The following is a 17,480-nucleotide window of genomic DNA, read 5'->3' on the forward strand; positions in this document are numbered from 1 at the left end:
TTTGACATCAAACGTAGTATTAGAGAGAGAGAACAAGAATGAGGGGGAAAGTCTGATTTCTCAATGGTTTCTTACTATATGCCAGTTATTCAGAGACTTCAGGTTGAATATAGATTTAATGGAAACTACAGCAAACCCACTGAAATCAGTAATATAACCTAATCATGATTCATTAAACTGATTTTGATGTTAAGATAAGGTGTATCTACTTCACTTTTAATTCATAGTATATGTTATTGTATGATTTTAAGTTTTGGTTTTTTCACATGTATGTTTGGCATTTAATTTTGCCATGATTATTGTTGGAAAGCATTTTGAGTCCCCTTATGGGTGAGAAAAGTGGTATATAAATACAGTAATTAAATTAAATTAATTCTATCTATCTATCCACAGGGTGAGGCAGCATAACTTCCTTTTTTAAAATGTGCGCCATTCAGTCAGTTGAAGACGTAGCGGAGCACTAGTGGTCTCGTTCGAGAGGCGGGAGTATAAAGTTTTGTCCTGACACAGTTCAGTTGCCATCATGCGTTGGAACAGCGAGGAGCCTGCTTTTACCGTTGAGGTCTACTTTTCGAGCGGATTTGGAGTGGCCGGCCCGCTCTCCAGATTTGGCTCCTTGTGATTTTTTTCTATGAGGTTTTTTTTGAAATCCCGTGTTTATGTGAACCGTCCAAGGACCCTACAAGTTTTGAAGACCAACATCCAGGAAGAAATTGCCAACATAAAGCCTGGTATGCTGGCAAGAGTCATGACAAACACCAGAAATCGGATTACTCAGTGTATGGAGAATGGAGAATGGGGGACGTCACCTACCTAATTTGATCTTCAAAACTACGTAAAACAAAACTTTAGGTATGCGCCTACATTATAAAAAAAATAAAAATGTCTGATTCATACAATGGGTTTTATTAAGTTTTGAAAAAAGGAAGTTATGCTGCCTCACTCTGTATATGCTCTGTTCACTTTGAGTGACATCATAACTCAAAAACCACTGGACTAATTGCCACCAAATTTGGTCACAAGACAACTTCTAACCCAAGAAGTGATCATCACTAAAAATGTCATTTGGGAGTTGTAGCTCTTGGGATTTATAGTTCACCTACAATCAACCAATGATGGAATTAACCCAAACTTGTCACACAGGACTCCCATGACGAACAGAAAACACTAGAAGGTTTGGTGGGCATTGACTTGAGATTTGGAGTTGTAGTTCACCTACATTCAGAGAGCACTGTGGATTCAAACAATGAGGGATCTGGACCAAACTTGGCACAAATACTTCATATGCCCAAATATGAAAACAGATGGTGTTTGAAGAAAATAGACTTTGACATTTGGGAGTTGTAGTTACTGGGATTTATAGTTCACCTACAATAAAGGAGCATTCTGAACCCCATCAATGATAGAATTGAGCCAAACTTCCCACACAGAACCCCCATGACCAACAGAAAGTACTGTGTTTTCTAGTGGTCTTTGGTGACCCTCCTGACACCCCCTCATGACCCCCCACCAGGGGTCCCTACCTCCAGGTTGAGAAATGCTGCCTTAAGGCCATCCAGTCCAACTCCCTTCACCAGGGCAAGAAAACGTAATCAAAGCCCTTCTGGCAAAGAGACATCCAGCCATAGATATAGATAGATATATATGATTCACACACACACATACATATATGTATATGACAAATATAGTATCATTGATTTGAAAGGGACCCCTAAAGAAAGGCAATTATATGTTGCATGTTCCAGAGTAGGCAAACCAGACAATCTCTACATCAACACTGACAAAGAAACAATAAGAAATACTGGTTACCCACAAGCATAAAGAAATTATATCTATTAGAAACCAATACTTTCTCATTACTTTATTTTCCAGATCATCAGACTGGGACAAAGCAATCCATGGCAGGGGACGGCTGGTAAATAATAAATAAATAAATACTTTTCATCACCTTTGGATCCAACCCCATTTCTCCAGGTTTAATAGTGAAAGACAAATAAGAGTTTGGAATTCCCCCAACACTTAAGAGAACTTTTTGAAATGATCTTTAATCAAATTAGATTGAGATTTAAACTTCCCACACATTTAACAATACCAGCATAAATACAGACCACCGATCCAGTGAAGGTGATGGTGGCATATGGTTTTCTGACTGACAGCTGTAGTTTCCCATCATAGAGCAATACGTCCAAACATCTCCTTCTACTTCCCAGAAAGAAAGCTTTCACAGAGGAGCTCAAAACAGAAGTGGTTTTAGTTACTCCTTGAAAGTGTTCACAGAAGCAGCAGCACTTGAGGTCTTTGGTTTTCTATGGCTTAAACGGCTGTTGAGTGGATGACTCACACTATACTCATTGACTTGTCCACCTCAAAAAAAATCTCTATTGCTTAGCTGGCCACTCAACCTTCCAGCTGAATCAACCTGTCCTTTTCATCTCTTACTTTATCCCTCATTTATCAGTATACAAGGGGCATGACATTCATATGAGAAATGTTGTCATCTTATAAGAGGGAACCATTTATAACCATAACGTCTATCAGGCTAGGATCCATTGCCAACTCAAATAGTTTGCAGACACTTAGCTTCTGTTTCTCTTTGCAGTGAAGGCTGTACATCTGACTTTGCCCACACTGCTGCCTACTCTGTCTCTAAGAAATAGCAACTCTCAGAACAGAACAGTGATGAAGGTTCTTGGCTCTGAAATGAAGAGCAACTAGGACCCTATGCTCATCTCAGTCTGAAAGAGGGAGAGCTTCACAATAGTGTTTAGTGATTACTATATTTTTAAAATGTGTGAAAAAAAAACAAACACACATAAATCACAGATTCCCATACCCCTGATAATAATTTATGTGTCCGTTGCCCTAGTCTCTGTTTTGCTGTCTTCAGAAATAACCATCCATTATTCTGTCTGACTCTCAAAGAAAGGAACTGGTCCTAGCTGTTTGTAAAGGTGCGTACACTGCAAAGTTTGGAAGCAAATTCATTATCTGGTACCTGTTGGAGTTTTGAACAGCATTTCTGCTTAAACAACAATTTCCCATAATTTTAGTTAATTTTACCAAAACTAGTTTTATGACATTTTCTTAACTTTTTAATAACTTCATTTATATGCGCATAACACAAAGCTTACTGGACTTTATTATCTTAAATATAGCAACCTTCATACACTATGTGTTGTTCTTATGAATAACTTTTCAATAACTTTAATACATAGGTTCTTTTATTGCAATTTCCAGTGTGAGAAGGTATATTAGAACTTTTACACAAAGAATGGCATTAGACATACCGACATACAGATACAGATTCTATGTAACTACATTGGATTCACAATTACATTAGCTAACAAACAGACAAAGAAAGAGGTTACATTTTTACTCAGCATTCACACACATATGGACATTCATCCATCCTCATGCATCCAAAAAACATGGATATTCTTTTATGCCTTTGACTAGGCAGTTCCAAAGAACTGGCCCTTTAATAAAGTTCCAGCACTTTAGCATCGCCTTCCGCTCTACAATCCTGACATTATAAAGCCTAAGGACATTACTCTCCCATCCCTTCCACTGAATTTTTGCACTTTCCCTTAGCTCTATCTAGGAATTTTGCACAAACTCAGAGCCCTCTGAACTCAGCATTTTATTGTTCCCATGGTAATGTTTTTATGATGTTATGTTTTATTGTGATATGTTTCTATTTGGTTTTGCTTTGTTTTGTTTTATTGCATTACGTTTTAACTCTTTGTTCTCTGTGCTTGTCCCTTTGTAAGCCACCCTGAGTCCCTTCGGGGAGATGAAGGCAGAGTATAAAAATAAAGTAGTTATTGTTGTTATTATTATTATAAATATCACCATATCCTTTTCTCTCTCCTTGAAGAAGCACTTGCTTAGGCCAGACCCTGCTTTCCTAACAGCCTGTCAATGCATAGTTCCAAAACTTCCATAATGCCAAGACTTCCCTAAGATCTGTGTTTTCCCTGCAGCAGAACCTGACTCCCTGCACAAAATCCAAGACTCCAAAATGCACTCTTTTCTCTTTCCTTGAGAAAAAGAGGCCCAAAGTGACCAGACTGCTCCCTTGCAAATCTGCCACTTTCAATAGGTACACTATCTCTCTCCTTCCCAATGGAGCAGAGCATAGTGGGTGAGCCAGACTCCTCTGGTCTCTTACACTCTGAGAATTATTAGATTGAGTCTTTTATAGGAATGTTCTGTTGATGTAGTAAATAATTGTCCTGTTGAAATTATCTTGAGTCTTCACCTCCTGAGCAGATGTTGATTCTTCTTGATTGATATTAGCCTTGTGTTGACTTCCTTCTTAACATTGTAAACATTTTCACAGTTTTTATCACAGTTTACTTTTCAGTTCTCATTAGCAACTTTTAACTACAGTCCAGCAAGCAGGTAGTTAGTCATTGCAGGCCTTAATATTTTATGGGTATTTGCAAAATTGACTCTCATTCATTCATTCTTCCTTTCAGCTCCTTTCATACCCACACATATCAAATCTACATTTATCAAATCTGCACATCATATTTCCGTGATATTGTAGGCCTTGATTCATTTGAAAACATTTTAAGACTCCATGAAAGAAAATGAAGTGCCCTTTCCCCTCATTCAATCCCATGTCATTCTGAGAATTCATGGGACATGTTGAGAAGAATGTTTTCCTTGTACAGTCCATGCACTATTTTTATTAGATAAAAATATTATTAAGGACTATCCAATCTTTGCAAGCCTATCATCATGACCCTAATTTTGAGCAAAATGTTTGTTTTGCCACCTAGTAAGTAGCAGTTCAGTGAATAGAGACAGTAGAGGGATTGTTGCAAATGCACAAGATCAGAGCATCCCGTAGCATAGACTAGTAACAATGGAACCAGGAGAGCAAGAATCTACCATAGTTTCTGTGTATTGCAGCTTTCTTCAAAGTCAGTTTCTCATTCAATTGAAGGCAGCTGGTGGTTGACGTGTAATTGGGACATCAAATCTATCAACTCTAAAGGAACAGATCAATTTGCAAAGCATACTCCTGAAATGGCACTGGATTTGTTTTGGGAATAGGGTTCAAAGTCTTTGGTAGCTCTTGAAAGCTTATACTCAAACCCTGAGAAAAATCACCATCCCACTGATATGGCACCTACCAGCTACAGCCTACCATTACAGTGTACTTGCAGTGACTTCATTTTCTCAGAGCTGAGAACTAAATGTTATGTCAGAATCCTTGAGGATTAGTTGAGTAACTAAGTCATTCTTGACTATTAAAGTTTGTTGATATTTACCTTTAATTATATGCTGTACACTTAAAAAAATAAACATTTAGTGTTTTGCACATTAGCTTTCCGAAAGTTGTTCATTAATCATTAAAATGTTTGGATGTGTCCAAGGTCATGACCAAGAGATCTTGATAAATAAAAATGTAGCTCTCAAATTAGATGTTTCTTCCTCCTTTATCTGGAAGCCCCCAGTGGAGCAATAACCCTTGTTCCAGCAGGACTGAAGACTGACAGGTCGTGGGTTCGAATCCAGGGAGAACATGGATGAGCTCCCTCTGTCAGCACCAGCTCCCCATGCGGGGACATGAGAGAAGCCTTGCACAAGGATGGTAAAATATCAAAACACCTGAGCATCCCCTGGGCAACGTCCTTGCAGATGGCCAATTCTCTCACATCACAAGCGACTTGCAGTTTCTCAAGTCGCTGACACACAAAAAAGTATGGAAGCAAGAAAAAAATGTATGATGGCAACTCTAGATCTAATTATGATGAACAAGGGTCTCCTGGAGGATTTTTCCAGGAAGGGTGGGGGAGCAAAGCTACATAAATATAAGTAAGCATTATTTGTGTGCTGGGCACAGATTGCTACAACACATTTCTACATTTTTCTTATGTGTATGCATGCACATATGCCTTCATCTTTAGTGTCACATTCAATGACATTTAGAAGCCTACAAACACTGGGAGCAGTATCTTAAAAACTTAAAATTTGACACTGCTAAAGCAGAACACAGAAGGCATTGTGAAGTCTAATAAAAGTCTACATGGGACACATATTTAGAAATTTAAGAAGACACACATATACGAAAAACACAACACATAATCTGAATTTACTACCATCATGGCCCATCTCCAAAGATCTACAACTTTTCAGGAAAAACGTTCTATTGTGTAGAATGAGCTATTAACTTTGTCAGCAGGAGGAGAAATTGTGCTTTGTTTGCTTTGTAAGTGCATTTCACACTATCTGAAGTATTAGCAGTTTTCCATCAGTCTCTCAGGGACCGGTGCCATATTTGTGATCATTGGCTACAACTCTCTCTCTCTCTCTCTCTCTCTCTCTCTCTCTCGTTTCACTGTACCTCAAAATCTACTTATGTCTGAAAATTACTCTGAATACTCTGATGGTTTATTTGTGTGGCAGAGAACAGTGGCTAAGGTGCAGGGCACCATTTGTGATGGATATAATTACTAATTAGTATCGAATCAATATTCCAAGTCTCTATTCACAGACATGAAAAGTGGAAGGCAGAAAGAAAAGAGGAAGACCACATTACAGATAGTTTAATTCAATCAAGGAAGCCACTGCCTGAGTTTGCCTGACCTAGGCAGGGCTGTTGATAATAAGGTTGCCTCTTATCAACAGTATAAGGTCTCTTATTCTTAGGACAGTCACAAGCCAAACCAACATCAGAAAATATCAACAAGTATTAAACTCTGAATTTCAGTTATAGAAGAGGATCCATTGCAGATAGTGACAAAGACCTACATATATTGCACAGAATCTTCAAAATATTTGACAAGTCATTCACATCAGTTAATTTCTTTCTTCGTTCTTACTGTTTTTTTAGTATAGAATAAATGTAGGGTTTTTTCTTAAAATCTTGAAAACAGCACATGATCCAGATGAAAAGGAAAGTTAAACACTGACATGTCAAGTATTTCAAAAGGAGAAAGAAGAGAAGGAGTTATGGTTTCTGTTGCTAGAGATCAGTGCTTGAAATAAGATGACCAAAACCTCATTATCTACCTCCTGTTTAAAAGCCACATTTCATTAAATCCAACAGGAAGAAAAGATCAGTCATAGGAAGATTTAAAATATAATAATTATCACCTCTAAATGATGGCCAGCATGCAGTGAAGGACCAATTTAATGTTGTCATTTGTTTTGAGAGCAATTTTGTTTAAGGCTGTTGAAGCATTGCAGATTCACAGGAACCAAACTATGGTAGATTTTTGATCCACACAAGGTTTTTAAATGCAACTGAAGCAATGTTTTTGGGGGGGAAATAATTCTGCTCTTATTTTATAATGATGTCTTTGGAAGTTTTGAAGCCTTTACAATCTTTATATAAAAGCAAAGGCTTGCAATGTTACATAATAATAATAATAATAACAACAACAACAACAACAACAACAACAACAACAACAATTTATTTATTTATATTTTGCCCTTCTCCCTGAGGGGGACTCAGAGTGGATTACAGCTTATCAGCAGATACAGGCAAACATTCAATGCTTTGTTACAGTGAAATATAATTAACACAAATAACACAAAGGCTTATCCTTCTATTTGCAGCTCTGGAGGCAGTGCTCATCTCCAACTCTCTGGAGGATGTGCTCTTCTCCATTTCCAAGCTGAGGAGCCCGCATTGGCCGTAGACACCTCCTGGTCATGTGGCCAGCATGACTGCATGGGGGGAGGTGTCTTTTTGCCTTTCCTGCTGACGCGGTACCTATTAATTTACTCACATTTGCATGTTTTTGAACTGCCAGGTTGGCAGGAGCTAGGGCTAACAGTGGGACTCACCCTGTCCTGCAGATTCAAAATGCCAACCTTCAGGTCAACAGTTCAGCAGCACAAGGGTTTAACCCAATGCACCACCGCGCCTCTCAAAAATACATGAAAATGATACCAATCACAGCAAGTCTTCATTGTACATGATATGGCAGACAATAGAGGGATAAGGACAAAGTCCTGGAAAAGTAAATTTACAGTGAAGTTATAGAAAGGGAGGATTGCAATGAAAAGATTATGACTATGATTATTATGTTTATTTATATCCCACTTTTTCTCTCCACAAGGAGAATCAAAGCAGCTCTTTCTTTCTTTCTTTCTCTCTTTCATGTTAGGAGTGATTTGAGAAACTGCAAGTTGCTTCTGGTGTGAGAGAATTGGCCATCTGCAAGGATGTTGCCCAGGGTATACCCGGATGTTTTACCATCCTGTGGGAGGCATCTCCCATGCCCCTGCATGAGAAGCTGGAGCTGAAAGACAAGAGCTCACCCCACTCCCTGAATTCAAACTGCTGACCTGAAGGTCAGCAGTCCTCCCAGCACAAGGGTTTGATCAATTTTGCCACTGAGGGCTCCTTATCAAAGCAGCTTATCTGATCACACAGATTTAATAATAACATTTCCCAGCCAGCATCACATTGAAACCATCCAATTTTCTTAATATTAATAATAACAATCAGGCCTCAGGACCTAGTGATAACTTTTTGACATGGGAAACTGGTAAGCTGACTTGCTGTAACTCAATATTTGAAATAATTTGCTTCAATGACTTCATGGCACACTGAAAATTTCACAAAATTGTGCAAATCCATAAAGAAACAGGCTAGTTTTACAGTATTTAGAGTTCTCTAGACATCAATCTTCCTATGCAATGGCTGGCCATAGTGAGGCCTTAAGAGTATACTTGCTTAAGATTTCTAAATGTAATAATACTTCTTTTTTAATTTCTACTATAATATTAAAAATAATTTTATAATATTAACCTGCCATATGTTTGATTAATAGCACAACTCAAAAAAGGAGGCCAGTGGTTTGAGGGATACTGATGTTATATCTTTATGGGACCTCATCAGAGGAGGAATGAGAAACAAAGGCAATTCTAGCAAAGCCGGGTGCAAAATAGTCAATAGTCTTCTAGGAATTACACTGGGGTTCAACATGCTGCCACAATTATATACACATTTCCAATAGGTATTGTTTTCCATATTTTGGCAAATTTGTTGGAGAAGAGACTTGTCAAAATCCTCTTCTTTGCTGCCAGAAATCTTTGGCTGACCCATCAGTCTATTGGACTATTGAATTGATCGGCCTGACTTTCAATAAATCTGACTATCTTTCTGTGAATATTAACACATACTATACACTATAGGTAATCACTCATGGCTGAGTATGATTGTCTTCCAAGAATAGAGTCTTGGCGGTGGGTTTGTGACTTTTTGTGTGTGTGTCAGGAGCAACTTGAGAAACGGCAAGTCACTTCTGATGTCTGCAAGGAAGTTGCCCAGGGGATGCCCGGTTATTTTGATGTTTTACCATCCTTGTGGGAGGCTTCTCTCTTGTCCCCACATGAGGAGCCTGAGCTGACAGAGGGAGCTCATCCACACTCTCCCCAAATTCAAACCTCCGTCCTGCCGGCATAAGGGTTTACCCACTTGTACCACCAGAGGCTTCTGTAAGTGACTGAAGAGTGAAGAATTTGTAAGTAACTGGATCCATATGGTCTTTTGAAGTGAGGACATGCATTTCCAAATAGAAGGTAGTCACAACAAGGGTTTGCTTGATGTGCATCCCTCTCAGTACCTTTATTTCTTTTGCCTTCTGTTCATGCCTCCTCAAAATCCATTGCACTGTTGGTAACAACTGACCTCCAGTTAGAATGCTTGAGGGCCAGGCCTTCCTAGTTCTTGGTGTTTATACTACACTTTTTAGATTTGCTTTAAATCCATTTTTAAATCTCTTGTTTCCTTTTTCCATTCTTGAGAATAAAGAATGTGGCCAGTCCAGTGAAGTTGATGGCGGAGGATCATCATCTCAATGCTAATGGTCTTTGCTTCTTCCAGGACATTGAAGTTTGTCTGAGATTTTTAAACAACACTGATGAACTCTTTCCAGAAATCGAGAATGGCAATTTTGCATAGACCATAATCCGATAGGTGATTTCCACACCAGTAGGAAGCTACTGTAGATAAATGTTGATAAATAACTATGAGGACAGAAAATAATGTTGGGGCATACCTGTTTGGCACCTGATCCCACCTTAAATGGGTCACTTTGGGAGCTGTTGCTGTCTAAGACTGTTGCCATCATGTCATCGTGGAAAAGCTGCAGGATGTTTGCAAATTTCCAGAGAGCATAACAGGTATTGAAAATGTGCTTTAAAAATAAGCCAGTTTTTAATATGTCCTCCATCTCCATGAATGTTTAAAACCTAAAAGAAACATCTCTGTGCATATAATTTCTTAATGTGATTTTAAAAACATGAACACCCAATCAACTTTCATTAAAATATTTCCTTGAATCATCTCAGAATACTTAAGCAGACTGCAGTCATGCGTCTCCTTTCCCTGGCAATCTAATCATTAAAAAGAGAATAACAACATTAGTTTCCTCTTTAAAAATTCCAGTAACTCCTTGATCTCTAACAGAGGAGTACAATTATACTGTCATTGGTCTTAATTCCTTTTAGCTATTATAGGAAAATCAGTATTGATTTAAACATATTGCTTCCTATTACAAAGTTTAAAGATTTGTGCAGAGAAATCAAAAGTATTTCATTTAATATTTTGACAATAAAAACATACCATACCCATGCGGATTAAACTAAAATAAACTTTGTCATTGCCTTAAAACAATGCAAAATAGATAAAATACATATTGTAAAAGTTTAGATTTATTAATATTATGCTACCTATTATGTCAAGAGTGTCTGCAATTAAATGCTCTACATTCACACAAGGATTACTTTCCATTCAAATGAACAATGAAGTTCTGTTTCCCACCTTTCCCTTGTGTCAAAAATGTCTCTCCAAAAGCTATTACTGAAGGTTTAAAGACTCTCTGAAACTACAGTGCCTTGCATAAGCATTCACAGACAACCTTGATTTTTTTCATATATTTTTGTTACAACCTGGAATAGAACTGTACTGATATTAATAAAGTGAAATCCAGCAGACACAAATGTAAAATCCTACATCAATGCTGCAAAAACTAAATGCACAAATATAGTAAATGAATACCTGGCTCAACGGTACTACATGTGAAAATGACTTTGGTGTTATTACTAGACATGGGCCAGCTGTATGATGCTGCAACATTAAAATAGCGGGGGGGGGGGGGGAGTCATGTGGACGTGTAGGTGTAAATGGAGAAACAACAGCATTTCTGGATCATCTGTGCATAAGCCTAATTAAGCTTGAGCCATTGAATCAACCATTGAATGCTAAGTCTAGTTTGTTTTCTCTAGAACTGTGAGATTAAATAATAATAATAATAATAATAATAATAATAATAATAATAATAATTTTATTTTTGTATCCCGCCACCATATCCCTGAAGAGAAGGGCCTCCCCAGAATCTCTTAGAGCCCGTGCAGATTCATAGGGGAAGATGTGATTGCGAAGATAGGCAGTCCCAAACCGTTTAGGGCTTTGTAGGTGGATAACCTGCACCCTGAATTGAGACCAAAAACTTATCAGCAGGCAGTGGAGCTGAGATGTATAATATACCATGCCATCCTGAACATAACTAATTTCATCCAATTTTGCAAGCTAAGCAGAACCAGGATGAGTTTGTACTCCGGTGGAAAACAGGCAGGGAATACAGGAACTTTCAAAGAAGGCTAAGAACAAAAATCCTGTCAGGAAGCTGCTCTCTATTGAGCTTAATGGGAGCACTAGCTTTGCTTTTTACAAGTTTGCAAACATTTTTGTGAGCTATTATCAATAACACTGGTCCATTGACAATATCATGGGAGTAAAGCTCCTCTCTTTCCTGAGTCATCCTCAGTACATCTTAATGTCACATTGATCCCAATAAATCCCACAGATCTCATGTACTGATTTTCCTTCTGCCTTCACTTGATTAGGTCCATAAACCTTTAAAGAGTTGTGAAAGATGTCAGGCAAATAGATTGCTTAGTCCTCAGGTGTGAAAGCAATGCCTTTTTCTTCATTCCTCCTGACACATTTTTAAGGACAAATAAAACTTAAACTAGAATGGGTAGAATGATGTTTCCACAGAGTACGCATAATCTTTGGAGAATTACAGTATGACCACCTTATCCACTGACTCCATATCCAGAGTTTCACTTACCCACATTCCAAAGAATATTCCTTCAGGAGTGTTTGTGGGGTTTTCTAGGTCATCCAGTGTGATTTTTAATTGGGTACTCCCATTATGTCATGAAAGCATAGATCTATATGTTCGGCCATATAGTGAAGGTTGACCAAAGAAAACGGACTCTCTGCATGCTTTTTTAAAGAAACTTTTAATTGGTTCCTAGGAAGTTCAAAATGCTTTTATTTATTTTCCTATTTTATTTATTGTTTCAGTTCACATATTGTCAGATGAAACAGGTTAGGCTGTGTTTTGTTTTTCTGCAGTGTAGGAACCTATCTTGATTTTACTATGTTATTTCTGTCTCTAGTATCATTTTTTTAAAAAGAAGCTATGCCCGGGAACACATTTTTTTAATAATTGGGGTATACCTGTACTCTTAGTGTTTGTTATTAGTTTTGACCTCAATGTACAAATGGTAAGCTGCTGACTGCAGTCCTTATGATGAATGCCAGCATCACATGTTGGCAAATCCTGTCATGCTGTGTCTAAAGCAACTGAAGTTCAGCCTCTCCACAGCTATTTAAACTATTAATGCTCTTCCTGCAAAACAGAAACATACCCCCTTCTAAATGTCATAATTAGTAGGCAGGATTAAAGATACAGCACCACCATTACCCGGAAAAAAAGATAAAGGCCATCCAGTTTCCAGTAATTCCTTTCCCACACAAACATGTAAGGTACAACATGTAATATTATACAAAAATATAAAACATAGAAAGCACCAATCCATACTCTTACAACCTGATAAATTATGAAACAGCATCTATTTTGGGATCATTCATTGTCATTATTTTCTGTCTTTATCTGGGGCACTTCCAGATATCAGCTTACTTGTTAAAAGTTAAAAACAACATATGAAATATCAGAAGAAATAAACAGTTGTGTGCATATTGGTGTGTATGTAAATGCATTACCACAAACAATTATGCAGATAATGACAGGGTGGGTTTTTTTTGGGGGGGGGGGTGATTTCAAACTTAAAACAGATCTGAGAAAGATCAAAAGGGCATTTTTATTGAACCTCACACTTTGCAAGTAAGGTCAAATCTAAAATTTCATGGTGGGAAAGGTAAGATAATGAGATGTTGTCTGAGATGTGAAGGAGAAGAACTTGTTGGGTATGGGGAGAGTCCATCCAAACCTGACAATAGCTTCTGAAGAAGAGAGTGGCAGTGTAATTTTCCACACCCTCCTCAAATGTTATCCCCATCTGAGGACTTTTCTTCCAGCGACGTCATGGATGAAGCACCCAAATAACTGTCAGATTCTCCTAATTCTAAGAAGTGAGTCGAGGGACAACAAATTTATTTATTTATTTATTTATTTACATTATTTCTATCCCGTCTATTTCAGCTCAAAGGCGACTCAGGGCGGTAAATTATCTAGTGCTTATGATAGATTAGGTTTTCAAAGAATGAGAAACATTTAACAGATGCCAGATATGTCTTTCCCTTTTTCTTTCATGGGATTCTTATTTCACTTGAGTAGTTCTTGCTGCTTTCCAACACTGCTCATGTTTTTTCCAATACAAATGTAATCTCAGGTAAATCAATATTGAAGCTCTACATGTCACCAAAGCTGAAACTATGCAGTGAGAAATCCAGATGGATGTTATGATTTGTTCTATACAACTACTAATTATACAGCTGTAATATCCTTTAAAGCAACCATGCATAAATAAATTGCCCAGGTGCCCTGAAAAGTTTTCACCCTCGGGGCAGATAGCCTGATGGCCTGGTTCATAATCCTGTTTGGCCTACACTTTCTGGTCTTAGTCTAATTTCTTTAGCATATCATTACAGAATCTTGCACTGTTTTCCTAGTGCCTCTCATGAAGATTTTTTTTTTGTAGGATGTGCATGAGTGTGCTTTTATATTTGGATATCTATGGTGTTCACACAGTGTCCTACTAACTAGCAGAATAGGGGAGGCAGAGCCTTGGATTCCCTCTATGCTGTCTATAATCTGCTTTATAGGATCGGGAGATCCTCTAGGCTGGATGTCAGGTTGCAGAAGGAAGAAGTAGAATCCCAATTGTGAAACCAAAAGTCTACCTTTGTGAAAGATGTAGCCCATCTTTATGTATAACTGCTTTGGGGGGTTTAGGAGTGTGCATACAGTATGATCTCCCACACTTCAGGACTAATCATTATACTGCTGACTGTTTGCTGGTTTCTTAGTCATTTGAAGAGTCTATAGGTACTGCAGGAGAACATAAAAGAAATCATGGGCAAATCTACATGGAACAATGGTTCTCAATCTGTGGGCCTCCAGCTGTTTTGGCCTACAACTCCCAGAAATCCCAGCCAGTTTACCAGCTGTTAGGATTTCTGGGGGTTGAAGGCCAAAACATCTGGGGACCCACAGGTTGAGAACTATGGACATAGAATATATTTGCTCTAGAAATTTTGTAATGCAAAGATCTTTCATCATTTGATACAGGAACAGTTTAACTATCTGCTTAATTAAAAGACACTGCAATAGCAATGAGTTGTTCAAAACTGCACCCATCACTATTTTCAGGTAACATGGAAGTTAGAAACACAAACTCCTAAGAAAAATAGATAAAGTGATATTTTAAAAACCACCTACTAAATAGTTGCTATTCATCAAACCACCTGCCTGCTATTTTTATTCACCCAACAGGAAATCAATTATTCTTTTCTGCATGTAGCAGTACGGGTAATCATTAGTGCTAAAAATTCCTCTACTGAAGTTACTCATGAGAACATGTCATAACACTAGTTCTTTTTAGAAGAAGAATCATACAATGGGATGACGAAAATGTAAAACATGAAGATGCATCTGGGCCAACACGGTACCTATTTCACACCAAAAGTAGAAAAGGAAAGCCTTGGCAGTCTAAATAGGCAGTTCAAGGACCACATTGCTTTCTTCTTCATGACTTCAGTTCACACAATGACAGGCCAGCCCAGTACTCATTACAGCTCATCATCGGGCCCAAGGCTGGCTCTGAGATGAAGTTCCAAGAGGCAATTAACCCAGAGGCATAGACAGAGGGTTGCTATGAGCAAACGGACAAAAAAGGTGCTTTCCTTGCCAGTGAGCCCAGTCCTTCAACTAAGTCCTATAGCCTGAGGTCAAGTTTATGAGGAGGAAGAAAGAGGCAGATTTAACATGCTCATGGCCATATTTATCATATTGCTGAGAGCATTACTACGTGCATATGGTCCCATGTTTGGTCCTTGGTATCATCTCTCTGGAAAGGTTCTCAGGTAGCACAGTTAAAAGGATTTTGATAAGCCAACAACTGCTAAGTGAATAAAATGCCACCAAGCCAGATGGGTGCATGTTCTGAATCTATTTTAAAACATCTTCGTGTGCTTTGATGACTGCACCGTGATTTCTCAGGACAGAACAAGTTATACAACTTTGCATCTCTCTAAAAAATAAACAGAAAAACTAGTTCACCTTGGTTCTAGTGGCTCTCAAAACACACATTCTAAGCATCATCTTCACTACTCAATAGATAAGAGAAAATAGGGCAGAAAGGGAATAAGTATCTTACCCAAGGTCACTCATAAAGAATCCAAGTTATGATTTTCCCAGTGAAGTCCTATGTGAATCATATTGCTAATGCCATCTTCAAAAATGTTATCAATAAAAAGATTTTTTTAAATACCGATGTCTTCATTTAAGATAAAAAGCAGTAAATCATTTCACACAATTATTTTTTAAAAAAAGGGCACAAGGGTTAAATGTCTATGTAAGCAAAACAACATCTACTTAAAATACACCATTATTTGAAAAGTGCACCCCAGTGAATAGGTTTTGGTGTTGTTTTGCATATTTTTAAAGAAAAGAGAACACAATTTTAGTTTATTTACCAGTTAAATTATATGGTAGCTTGATAGGGAAAGGGGGCGTTGCTTTTTTAGTCAGCAATACTCCATTTTACTTGAAGACAGGGGCCCCTTCCACACAGCTGAATAAAATCCCACATTATCTGCTTTGAACTGGAACATATGGCAGTGTGGACTCAGATAACCCAGTTCAAAGCAGATATTGTGGGATTTTCTGCCTTGATATTCTGGGATTTAGGGCTGTGTGGAAGGGCCCTGGGTTGCTGAAAGGCATCTGAAAATGTTTTCAAATTTGTTTGATGGGTTGGTTGAGGAGTTGTTTTGTTTTGTTTTGTTTAAAATATATTTTGATATATGTAGGTGATCAATCTGTAAAGGATTTTCTTTCCAAGACAGTCGATGCAAAATATAGTAATAGATATCTACAGATATATCTACTATATAGAATACATGCAGTTTGACAGCATGGCTCAATGCTATGGATTCCTGGGATTTGTAGTTTTGTGAGGTACCAGCACTCTGGCACAGAATGCTGCAGACCTTGAAAAACTATAGCTCTCATGATTCCATAGTATTGAGCCATAGCAGTTAAAGTGGTTTCAAACTGCATTAATTTTACAGTGTAGATGTACATTACCATTAAGGCTCCTTTCCACAATAAAACCTTCAACACATTTTGTTTATTCCTGTTCTCATTTTGAAATAAACCAGAATGTAACATATAATCAATTGTAAACCATTATAAACAATTGTAAGCTAGCTTTTCTACCAGATTTTGCCTTTTGTCTTGCTTTTTCATGCTGTTCCATCAAATCTATATAATTTATCTGTGTTCCCAACCCTATTTTTCCATTTCTTTCATTCTTTATCTTTCAATAAGCATGCCTCTGCCTAGGACTATGAGGTACAGCTAAAGCTACAGTGGCTAAAGCTGATGAGAGCTACAGTGATATATTATCTGAACTATCTCAAGTTGCCCACTTTTCACTTTAAGGTTAGCTTTAAAGTGCAGTGGTGTAAATCCAGAAAAAAACCCACAATAAATAAATGAATTCAGGAATACTAGATTAAAACAATGTATGACACTCTAGTACAGGCATGGACAAACTTTGGTTCTTCAGGTGTTTTGGACTTCAACTCCCATAATTCCTATCAGCCAGTAGGAGTTGAAGTCTAAAACACCTGGAGTGCCAAATTTTGCCCACGCCTGCTCTAGCACCTAGTCAAATATTAGCATGTTTTAATGTACATTTTCTTGGGAGGCACTTGAAAGTTTGCCTCCTACTTTGCAGAGAAGAGAATTCCCTGATTGTACTGAGATAAAGTGAGGCAGGTACCATCTGGCTCCAGGGCCTCACATATGTAGAATATCATATGGAGAGCAAGGGAGAAAACAGGGGGAAACCTGGTTTGTTGGATGTAGTCAGAGGCCTATGCAGTCTGCCCACAGTCTGATAAAAAGTTCCCACAGTCTGATAAAAGACCCGTAGGTGCCCAGGGGATATTCATAAGCAAATTATAAAAT

At 37.9% G+C, this 17,480-nt stretch overlaps 1 protein-coding gene across 2 annotated transcripts in view; it reads right to left on the minus strand.

The window, feature by feature from the left end:
- The window catches only part of PDE4B (phosphodiesterase 4B), a 298,925-nt gene that overhangs the window by 252,973 nt on the left and 28,472 nt on the right, over positions 1-17,480 (minus strand). The window lies entirely within an intron of this gene.

The sequence above is a fragment of the Anolis sagrei genome, chromosome 4 (genome assembly GCF_037176765.1).
Source record: "Anolis sagrei isolate rAnoSag1 chromosome 4, rAnoSag1.mat, whole genome shotgun sequence".
Lineage (NCBI taxonomy): Eukaryota > Metazoa > Chordata > Lepidosauria > Squamata > Dactyloidae > Anolis > Anolis sagrei.